This window comes from Euphorbia lathyris, chromosome 2 (assembly GCF_963576675.1).
Source record: "Euphorbia lathyris chromosome 2, ddEupLath1.1, whole genome shotgun sequence".
NCBI lineage: Eukaryota > Viridiplantae > Streptophyta > Magnoliopsida > Malpighiales > Euphorbiaceae > Euphorbia > Euphorbia lathyris.
In genome coordinates this window covers 93,288,136-93,296,728 of record NC_088911.1, presented here as the reverse complement: position 1 = coordinate 93,296,728, position 8,593 = coordinate 93,288,136, and positions in this window count along the sequence as shown.

Here is an 8,593-nt window from a genome sequence, read left to right as displayed (position 1 = left end):
ATTGGGGATCCGATTTGAGATAACAGGATGGGTAGATTCATCCTTGTCACCTGTTCATCTCATTGGTATTAATAGGTATAACTAATCCTCAGACTCAAAGGAATGTTAATTGGTCATCCTGAATTACTGAATGTGAGACTTTGATCCTGCTGTCCCACGATCCTTAACATAGATGACTCTAGGTTGTGAACGACAAAGGTTGGGTGTCACAGGAGGTAATGTCAGGGTAGTTATACATTGGATTGAGCATTTATCACTCCCGATTAATGGGAGATACATCCAAGGATCGCTTGTGGAAGACTCGACTTTAAATCCTTGCAAGGTGATAACTTAAGAGTAAGAAATACAGATTTCACTTAACCTATCCATTTGAGTTGACTCGGCCTGTACAAGTAAAACGAACGTCTCGCTATATGTGACTTGACATCACCCATAGTCATAAGATTCAGTTCAAGGATGTAGTTGATAAAGGATCGAATTATACTGTAACTAATACGGAAAGGTTAACGACAGAATCAACCTGTCTTCTTAACGGACTCTGGGGGAATGATTACAGACTTGCCAATAACATACTCAGTACATCATTCCGTTATGCAAAGATTAAATATAATTCTTGAAGAAATTAATTTAACAGGTGCATACGGCCAGAAGTAGTAAGAACCTAATGGATCACACATAAGACTTGGAACCAAAAGAGAGATGGATGTTATTAATTGATGGAAGCCCAATTGAGCCCAGTAAGGCCCATTTAATTAGAAGGGGGCCGAAATTTATATATAATAAATAAGGAATTATTTTAATTTTATTAATCCTAATTTGATTAGGAATATGAATTAAATTAATTACGAGATAATTAAGTAAGGAGTTTTAATTAGATTAATATACTCCTATTATTATCCAATTAGGTTATTTATTATTATCCTACATATATTAGATATATAATGAGATAATAATTGGGAATTCTATTCCGAATTGAATTCCTATTAAGTAACCTATTCCTATCTAACTAGGGTTTAGATACAAGTGATTATATATACCCCCTCTATACATGAATTTCGACTAACCCTATCTAACTAGCACAAGTGATTTTCGAAATCCCTACCTTAGAGAAAAAGAAAGAATTCAACCCCCCCAAGTTCGAGGATAAGAATTCTTACGGCTTCCATCGATCGATTAATTTCATCTATCTCCTTTTTCTTTGATCTTGTGTTGGTTAATTAGAGGCAATCTATTTTGGTTGCATCTCATACGGTTGATTCTAACTTAACCTCACCGTGTTTTACTTCGTGCTTGGGAACTCGGAGAAGAGTTGTGGGCGCTTCATTAACAACGGTAGATTGTTCTTCAAAAGGTATTTCTTCTTATCCCTCTTTATATGAAATAACGATTAACGGATCCTATGGTTAAAAGGAAGTAGGCTAAAATTTTTATATTTCCGCTGCTATACCTTAGCCTAATTTCCTTCAGTGGTATCAGAGCCATCGTTAAATCCGTTATTTCATATATGAAAATTTAGAAGTTTTTCAATAGGATTGAATAAATATTTATGGTTAGGATTAATCAACAAATTGTTTGATTAATTAATTCTAAAGATAAATAAATTTTAATTAATTGTTAATTAAAATAGATTATGCGCATGTTCCTAATTATTTCGGTTGATAATCATTATAACAAAATCTATTAGTTTTATAGTTAGGTTAATAAAATTAGTTTTATTAATTCTAAAAGATAAAACGGAAATCTATTGTAGTTTTTCCTATTTCTGAAAATCGTTTTTAAAACCGTTTTAAAATCTGATATATATATATATACATATATATATGTTTTATAAAAAAAAAATGACAGCGACTCGGGTCGCGCCTCACGGCGCGACCAGCAGCCGCGTGCGCAGTCGCGGGGCTGCTGCCAAACGGCAGCAGCTCGGCTTCGGGTCCCCGGCCCGAATCCCACTTGATTTTAATCATTAAAATCGGCTTGAATATAACTTGTATATATAAATATATGTTTAGGAAATTAATAGTTTTCTGTTTTGATTATCGAATGAAAATTCGTTTAAAAGTTTGTTTTTACCAAGTTGTAAATCAAAGTGTTAAATGAATTGAAATCAAAATAATTGGGACATGCATAATCGATGTTTTATATGGTTATATTAATCTAAGAATTAATATAAAGATACAAAACGATTAGAAGTAAAATTGGATGAAAGTTAATTTGACGAGTTAATGTGACTAACCTAAATATTACATAAGACGGTTATGTAATCAACCAATTAAATTTATTTAATTGAGTCTATGCATGTTTGGAGTTATGGACATATTTAGACCCTCTTTTAGTCTTTTGGTATTTTTGAAATAGGGCCTGCGCGTCCTGCCTTTCTACTATCTATTGTAATTTCTCCTCTCATCTGATTCCCTTCAATTCAATTGAAGTTTTCTTATAGTAGTATAGAAATTAATATGTAATTTCAAGGCGCCATGGAGAAGACGGAGGACCTAAAGAGAAATATGTAATAGTTAGTATTTCCTTAGGTTTGCCCTTTTATTCCGTCTCTGGCTCGACGGAATAATTTAGATGATATGTCCATAACGCCAATGTATGTGAATGTATGTGTCTGATGTATGCTAAAGCAAATCAAGACTAAGTTAGATTGAGACTTAAATAAAATCCCTCGTTAAAAAGTTGAGTAAATAAGCAAGTTATTAAAATCGGTTGCCCCTCCCTAATATTATAATTCAGCCGGCAGTACTGGGGGCCTTTGGGTTGTTGAGCAAACTCAAGCTCGGGGTCTTATGGTAACACCTGAATTATCGAAAATCGTTCTTTCATGAATATGGAGTAATACTTAAATTAGATTATGATAATTGGATGAGCAAACTCATGTTGTCATAAACTAATGGGCAATATGGTTGGGATTAATATGAATAGCATATTAGTTACTAATGTGTTTAGTAACCCAATAACCTAGGAGTCACATTCGAGATGTGATTGATTACATGAATCTACCTAACAAATGAGACTAGCTTGTTGAGCAAACTCAAGGCGAAATCTCAGGAGTTAGGATCCTAGCTCACTAAAGGATTTGTGAAATTCTTCGAATTAATATGGAGGGCTATTAATTTGGCAAAATAGTGGGAGCAATCTGAAATAAATTAAAAGGCATATAATTTTAGATTGTTATACTTTAAAGCAAATGAATGACATACGTTTACTCTTTCTCACTCTCAGGTTTTGTTTAAACACACTCTTAAAATCATGACTAACACCGATCTGCGTTACATCCTTACCGATAACAAATTGAATGGTTCAAACTTCACCGACTGGTTTCGTAACCTCAAAATTGTTTTGAAGTTCGAGAGGAAAGGGTATGTACTTGATACACCGATACCCCCTTACCCAACTGATGATGCTCCCTACCAAGAATTTTATGCTTACTTGAAGCATAAATCTGATGATGATCAAACGGGAGACATCATACTTGCATCTCTGACACCGGAAGTTAAAAGGCAACTACATTCAGATATGGATGCTTATTCCATAGTCAAACACCTCAAAGAGTTATTTGTGAATGAAACTCGGTGCGAACGCTTCGAAATAACCAAGGAGTTATATAAAAGCAAGATGCAGGTGGGCACATCTGTAATGGCACATTGTGCAAAGATGATCAACCTTATCACCAAGTTTTCTAGTATTGGAGATGCGATGGACCATGAACTAAGTGAAAACTTACTTCTTCAGTCCCTCCCCGAGAGTTACTCACAGTTCATAATGAACTACCAAATGAGTGGCTTGCAAACCTCTCTTGTAGAGCTTGCACATATGCTCGAGTCAGTCGAGCCTATTATAAAAGAAAACGAGGAGATACTGGCCCTTGCTATTGAAGGATCGAGAAAAAGGAAAGGGGTCTCTCCCAATCCAAACCATCTTGATAAAAGTAAGGGGGCTGTGCTCACCGAAACGAAGGGAAAGGAATCTAAGAAGCCCAAAGGAAAGTGCTACTATTGTGGTGACTTGGGGCATTGGAAGAGAAACTGCATGGAGTACCTAACCTTCCACGAGAAGGAAAATAACGGTGCTTCAGCATCTGGTATGTTTTATATTGAAATAAATACAGTTTCACTGTCTGAATCTTGGGTACTTGATACCGGATGTGGATCTCATATTTGTACAAATATGCAGGAGCTAAAACAGACTGAGGAACTAAAGAAAGGAAGCATAAACTTGCGAGTAGGAAATGGAGCAAGAGTTGCCGCCCTCGCAATTGGAGATTATGTTTTACCTTTGCCCTCTGGGCTTGTAATAGAATTAAGGAATTGTTTATACGTTCCTGAGATGTCTCGTAACATTATTTCTATTAGCCGTCTTGTTGACGACGGTTTTCATATTTCAATAAAAGACAAGAGTTGCAATTTTTATAAAGATTCGATCTTTTATTTTTCAGGAATTTCACAAAATGGGATTTATGTGTTAGATAACAAAATTCCTGCTTTTGCAATTGATACCAAAAGACATAAGCTAGATAATTCAACTTACTTGTGGCATTGTCGTTTAGGCCATATAAACAAGAGACGCATGCTAAAGCTACATTCAGATGGGCTTATAGATCCAATCGATTCCGAATCATTGGAAACATGCGAATCATGTTTAAAAGGTAAAATGACAAAGACACCCTTTAACAATAAAGGTGAGCGTGTATCAGACACTCTAGGACTCATTCATTCAGATGTATGCGGTCCTATGTTGGTCCAAGCAAGAGGAGGATTCAGATACTTCATAAGCTTCATAGATGACCATACTCGATATGGTTACATCTACTTGATGAGGCACAAATCAGAAGCTTTTGACAAGTTCAAATGCTTCAAGAATGAAGTGGAAAATCAATTAGGAAAGAAAATAAAGACGCTTCGATCCGATCGATGTGGCGAATATCTTTCGGATGATTTTCTGAATTATCTAACTGAATGTGGGATATGCTCACAATGGACACCTCCCTATACACCACAACACAATGGTGTATCCGAGAGGAGGAACCATACCCTATTAGATATGGTACGATCCATGATGAGCATGGCCTTACTTCTAAAGACGTTCTGGGGCTATGCCTTAGAAACTGCCCTCTTCACCCTGAACCGAGTACCAACTAAATCCGCTAGTTCCACACCATATGAATTGTTCGTTGGTAGGAAACCCGTGTTCTCGTTTATGAGAGTATGGGGTTGTTTAGCGTATGTCAAACGCACTGCGTCCGACAAACTAGATTCTAAATCTGATAAATGTTTCTTCATTGGATATCCTAGGGAAACCGTAGGGTATTACTTCTATCATCCAGATGATCAGAAAGTAATAGTATCCAAGCACGCAACCTTCTTAGAGAAAGAGTTTCTCGAAGAAACACAAAAGGGAAGCGTGATTGAACTCGACGAAGTTCAAGAAGAAGAAACACCGACTGAAACAACATAAGCGGTTGAGGTGCCCGAAGTAGTCCCATTAGATGAGGCTCCAGTGGCACCTATTCGTAGATCACGAAGAGTTCGTGAACTCCCAGTTAGATATGGTTTTCTAGTGGGAGATGATAATGAGGTTCCCGTGTTAGACGACGAACCCGAAAACTATGAAGAGGCTCTTACTAGTCCAGATTCTAAAGCATGGCTTGAGGCCATGGATTCTGAAATGGATTCCATGTATACTAACCAAGTGTGGACTTTGGTTGATCCACCCGAAGGGATAATTCCCATTGGGTGCAGGTGGATCTTCAAAAAGAAAACAGACATGGATGGAAAGGTTATCACCTACAAAGCTAGGTTAGTAGCGAAAGGATATCGTCAGAAGCAAGAAATTGATTATGACGAAACTTTCTCTCCCGTGGCTATGTCCAAATCAATCAGAATCATGCTTGCAATTGCCGCTCATTTTGATTATGAGATTTGGCAAATGGATGTGAAAACAGCTTTCCTGAACGGAAACCTGCTTGAGGATGTATATATGATGCAGCCTGAAGGTTTCATATCGAAGGATGCAAATAAAGTTTGCAAACTTCAGAGATCCATTTATGGACTCAAGCAAGCATCTAGAAGCTGGAATAAGCGTTTTGACGAAACCATAAAACAATTTGGTTTCGAACAAAATTGCGAAGAAGCTTGCATTTACAAGAAAGCAAGTGGGAGCTCTATAGCATTTCTCATACTATATGTGGACAATATACTGTTAATGGGAAATGACATTGCTCTATTACAGTCGGTAAAAGTATGGTTATCCGGTAACTTCTCAATGAAAGACCTTGGTGAAGCAGCTTATATACTTGGTATAAAGATCTATAGAGATAGATCGAGAAGACTGCTTGGTCTTTCACAGGCTACATACATTGAAAAGGTGCTAAATCGGTTTAGCATGCTTGAATCGAAACGAGGTAACTTACCCATGCTACATGGAGTAAAGTTAAACAATCATCAATGTCCTAAAACTGATGATGACAAACGACGCATGGCTGTAGTCCCGTACGCCAGCGCGATCGGTTCGATTATGTATGCTATGCTATGCACTAGACCTGACGTAGCGTTCGCGTTATCTGTAACGAGTCGTTACCAAGGGAATCCGGGAGACGAGCATTGGATTGCCGTCAAGAACATTCTTAAGTACTTGAGAAGGACTAAAGATATGTTCCTGGTGTACGGAGAAGGAGATCTAAAAATTGAAGGATTTTCAGACGCTAGTCATTGTTGGTCCCTTGTAAGGTTGCAAGTATAGTTCCAAGGGGGGGGTTAGGAACTATTTAAACTTTTTCGCAATTAGGGCAGACTTCTTTTTCTAAAGAAAAAGGTTTGAACAGCGGCGCTGAGTAAACAGCAAGATACTGGCTTAGTCAACAGGTGACTAGGTCAGTTTCTTAGCTTGAGTCATGAGATAGCACTTAGAGTCTATTCCTGAGCTCAGACGTTCAACGCGCACAACTCAATTTGACCTCTTTACTTGGTCAGTTTTGATTATTTAAAGCAAGCAATATAAATAAGGAGTTAAAGGTAAGAAATACTTCACTCAGCAGATTTATCCAGGTTCGGCTTCTTCTAAGCCTACGTCCTGTCCCCGGAACACGTTCCGAGATTTCAAATCCTCTACTAAGCTCTTTAAAGGTAGAGCCTCAAACCCTTTACAATATCAGCAATTGAGTATGACAAGAGTACCTTCCTTTATACTTCTACTCAATCCTAATCACTCGCTGAGTACTTAAAACCGAGTACTCAGCCTCTCCTTTCTATCTCTAGAAATGATAAGTGTTTTGTCCTAATACAAAGATGTGATAAGATACTTTAGACGATTTAACAATCACTCTAGACTTTTACACAAATATAAGAAATTGTAGTGTAAGATTTGCTTTGCTTCTTGCTTGCAGAACTTGTGTAGAAATTTGGTCAGCGTAACTGCTTAATCAAGTTCTGTGTCTTGTGAAGCTTATGATGGCACTATTTATAGAGACGTCTGGGCGTCGGTCATTTCGAATTTCGAAATAACCGTTGGAGGGAAACGGCTATATGTCGTTGTCATCCTGACTTGCTCAGAGCTCTCGGCCAATCACAATCGTGTATCTTCTGTCCTCGGTCAGCTCATCAGATGGTCTCTCCTTTTATGGTAAGGTCAACTGGACAGCATACTGTGTCGTCTGAACTTTGCCAAAAGAGGAAACACTTTGTCTGGAAGTTTTCCTTCGCCAGCTGCTGTCTTGTACGTTTGTCGAGACTACTCAGCAGCTTCATCTTGAAGTTGTTCCCGAAGGTCTTCTAGATCCTTCCGTTTGCTGAGTTGCGTTTTGTTCAAAACGGCAACATCTTGACATACGTGGGCCGAGTGTACTGAGTTGTTTGACTTGGGCCCTGGCTTCCGTAATGGGCTTGGGCCATTTAATCCTTATGACTTATAACAGTTTTAACTCAACATTGAACAAACACATTAGTAGAATAAATTAAAGCATTTAAACTTGGTGTGTTTAGAATATGTATTTTAATTATACTTAAACAATTTTGTCAAATCAAAATTATATGGAAAGGTGTTTCAACAGTCATCTCACAGATGAGAATGATTTTAAATCCCAACCAGGATACCTGTTTATCTTGAATGGGGGCGCGGTCAGTTGGAAGAGTTCCAAGCAGGGAAGCGTAGCTTTCTCTACGACCGAGTCAGAGTACATCGCTGCTGCGGAAGCAGCAAAGGAAGCAGTTTGGATTAGAAAGTTCATTACAGAACTACGTGTGGTGCCTGACATTGTCAATCCCATTACTCTGTATTGTGATAACAATGGAGCCATTGCGCAAGCAAAGGAACCACGGTCTCATAATGCATTCAAGCACTACCTAAAGCGATACCACATCATAAGAGAGATTGTGGCTAGAGGAGATGTGAGAATAGAAAGAGTACCTACAGAGGAATACGTCGCAGATCCATTGATAAAGCCTTTAACCCAGAAAGTACATGATCGTCATTTAACTTCTACTGGGATAAGTTTTAGAAACAATTGGCTTTAGTCCAAGTGGGAGTATGTTGGGGTTTTGGTGTCCTATAGACAATTGTTCTAGGATACAAACTTAATGTAAATGAATTGTTCTTT